Source organism: Camelus dromedarius, chromosome 4 (assembly GCF_036321535.1).
Source record: "Camelus dromedarius isolate mCamDro1 chromosome 4, mCamDro1.pat, whole genome shotgun sequence".
NCBI lineage: Eukaryota > Metazoa > Chordata > Mammalia > Artiodactyla > Camelidae > Camelus > Camelus dromedarius.
Genome location: NC_087439.1, coordinates 96,226,767 through 96,230,237, shown reverse-complemented (window position 1 = coordinate 96,230,237; position 3,471 = coordinate 96,226,767).

Below are 3,471 nucleotides of genomic sequence, written 5' to 3'. Positions count from 1 at the left end.
TGATGCTGAATGAGCTCACAGGTATGGCCAAAGGTTGTCTGATATTTACTGCACTCACTAGGCCTTTGTGTTGTGAAGTTTCTGATGCCAAACAAATGTGTGTCCTTTGCTGAATGCACCCTTCCAACGGTGGCTGCACCCGTAAGGCTCTTCTCCACCTCCACGGTTGATTCTCTGGTGCTGAATGAGGTTGGCGTTGTGGCAAAGAATTTCCCACGTTAACTGCACTCAGGCCTTCCTCCAGTGTGGCTGCCCGCGGCTCCTTCACATCTGCTGTACTTCCCCGTGTGAAAGGTCTCTCCGCCTGCGGCCCACTGTGAATGGCCCGGTGCTGGAGGAGGCCCGGGACGGCGAGGAACCGGTCCTCCCTGCACACTAAGGGCGTGGCTGTACTTGTCAATAAATCAACCCCAACTCCTACGTGGGCTCCATGGCGCTTCACAAGGCCCTGCCCCGCCCACTTCTGCAGGGTTTCTCTCGGCTGTGCTGCTTCGGAGCTGGGGAAAGCTGAAGCCGAAGCCTCTCCCACACCCCTCTCCACTGTAGTTTCTGCCCGCGATGGCTCCCTGTTCTCAGCCAGGACCAAAACGTCTTCGAGCCTGAGCCACACATGCCACGGAATGGGCCTCTGGCTGCACAGACCTGCACCGGAGCCCTACCCTGAGACTCTTACGAAAACGCCCTGCTCGGAAGGTGCCTCGCCCTCCGCTCCATGTCCACCACCCCGGGGGCCGCAAGTGCGAAGTGCGCCCGCGTCAGTCTCCACACAGCAGGGCCCGAGCCTCATCCACGAGCCACTCCTCCAGGATAAGCACGTGGCCACCTCCTCAGAGAGCGCGCGGCCCTGCCCCCGGGAGCCCCAGCCCGGAATCCTGCTCGGGCCCCACCCAGCTCTCCGCGCCGGCAGATCAGGACTGACCCCAGAACCGCCGAGATCCCAGGCAGACAGCTCCGGAAGTCCCGCCCCCACGTCGTCCACACGCACAAGAACACCCAACTCCTGGGTCTTCATTGGCCCGACACCGTTGTGACGTAAACAGAATGGCCGCAGAGGAATTGCGTTTCCACCCGGGGCGGGACTTCAGTTCCTTAAAGGAGACGCGCCAAGATTCCGGACAAGTACTCGACTTCCACTTCCTGAAGGGCACTGGCTGCCCTGGTGGCTGTCTGAGCACCTCCTTTTAAATTAGGTAAGTTCTATTTTCCTAGGAATGTATCCATTCCCTCTAAACTTGCACATTTACTACCTTGAAGTTGTTTCTAATATAGCCTTTTTTTACATGACCTGTGAAATTGCCCTTTTAGTGTGATTCCTATGCCCTTTTCGTCTTGTCTCTCTGGAGGTGTTATAAATTTTGTTTTGAAAGAAGCAACTTCTGGCTTTGTTGCCGCCCTCCGTTGCTTGTAATGAATTCTGTTCGTTATTTCGCTTTCACTCACACACACCTCCCCACCCTCCATCCCCAAAAGCGCTTTAAGGTGGTTCACTGATGTAAATACTAGTCGTAGCTGAGACATCTAGTGTCACTGTGGTAACTTTTTCTTTCTTGCTCAGCCTTTCGTTTTCCTTGGAGTTGTGTCCCTTGGTTCCTAAGCACTTGCCAATAAATCAACCCCAACTCCTAAGTATGCTCAGAGACAACAGGTATTCTAATAATTGAGACATCTTCTCTGGAGCCTCAGCCTCCTCCCATCTGATCTCAATCCTGTGTCTTCTGGCCTGACGCACAGCTGCCACCCTGGAAGCTTTCACTGCGTTCCTGGGAGTCACCTTGCCTTTGTGTTGGAGCCACATTTCCTGAACACCAGGTTTTCTCCTTTGTTTACTCCCTCACTCTGGAAGAGTACAATGCTCTAGTAGTTTCCTAAGAAAGGGTGTGTGGAACGTAAATTCCAAGAGAAACTACAAATCTTTAGCTTGACTTTTATATGTATTTCCTTCAGAATTCTGAAAGGTCCAAATTCCTCTACTGTCCCATGTGGCATCTGAGAATTCCAAAGCCATTTTCATTGCTGATACAGTGTATGTGTCCTGTTTATTCTCTCCAGAAGTTATAGAACCTCTCCTCCCCAGGGTTCTGAAATTACACAGTACGTGCCATGGCAAGGGTCTTTCTTCTTCCAGCGTGTTAGTACAAGGCTGATCCTTGTAATCTGGAGACTTACAGCCGTCCTTCTCAGAGTTCTCCTTAATTTATTGGAATCCACTGCTCCGTGTGTGTGACCTTCTCTGGCACATCTGGCACTGGCACCCTTACTCCCTTCTGGCTGGTGAGACTCCCCAGGAAGGAGGACTCAGCCTGTTTCCTGAGCTGAGGATTTTACACACTGAAGGCTGACGTCATGCCTCCTTTCAGGCTCCCACTGGGCTGGGGCAGGGCCAACGGCCCAAGCGGGCGGAGGGGAGTTGTAACTGCTTCCTAAACTGGCTCTCAGCCAGTCCTCCTGCTTTCAGCCTTCTTCACATCCACTTATGGAGGTACCTGGAACTGCCAGTTCCAGAGCCTCTGGGAGCTTTGCGATAAAACCGGATTCTCAGATGTCTTCATTTCTTTCTTACAGCGTCTCAGGTGCTTTCGAAGTCAGTAACCATTTACCTATCCTCTGGCGTTTCCAAAATTTTGTTGCTATTTACAGTCACCTTAGTGGATTTATACTTTTAAAAAAATTAAAATTCCCCCTAATTTTAATGGGGTTTCAGGGAGGAGCTGTGGTAAACGACCACATGTAGCTGTAAGAAGTCTGGGAAATGAAGACCTTATTCAGGGAATTCCAGTCTCCAGCTAAAGCTGTGGGTTCTATTATCACACAGAGAGACGACGGAGAGTGAAGGAAAACTAGCAATCTCTGCCATACATATGCAGCTGGCTCTGAAGTACAAGAAGGTGAGGCCACTTTTCAGTGGAGCAGGAGAGGTGTACATATGGGAGTAGGGAGTTGGGAATCAGTGTGAAGAATGAAGAAAATATCTGAAATAGCAAATACAGAAGATGCTAGGGAGTTGCTAGTTGCTGAGAGATAAATGTCTTTATTTAGTTCATTCATTCCTCAGTTCATCCCAAAGCTTCACACCTCACCCTCCCCCTGTCAAAATAAGTCGCATATAGCAGGGGCCCAGAAACAGTGGTCCCGCCCAGTCTCCACCACCTCCCCACCAGACACAGCACTGGAGGGACACGTCACTTTGAGTGAAAGCCATGTATTTCAAACACATTTAGGGGAACATTCTTTTCAAACTAGAAACCCCACTAAGTGAAACAGGCTCACCCATCCATTTAAACCTGTGCAACATTTTGGGTGCCTCCTTAGAGCATTTAAAACCCCTGTTTTAGATAAGCCCTTCTCTCCAAATCATTAGAAACCTTCCAGCGAGCTAGCGGCCTCTACCTGAATGCACATGCAAAGATTTCACATGACCGACCTCTATCCATTGCGATAAACAGTCCACAAAAGTAAGGCAACTGGGGGGAA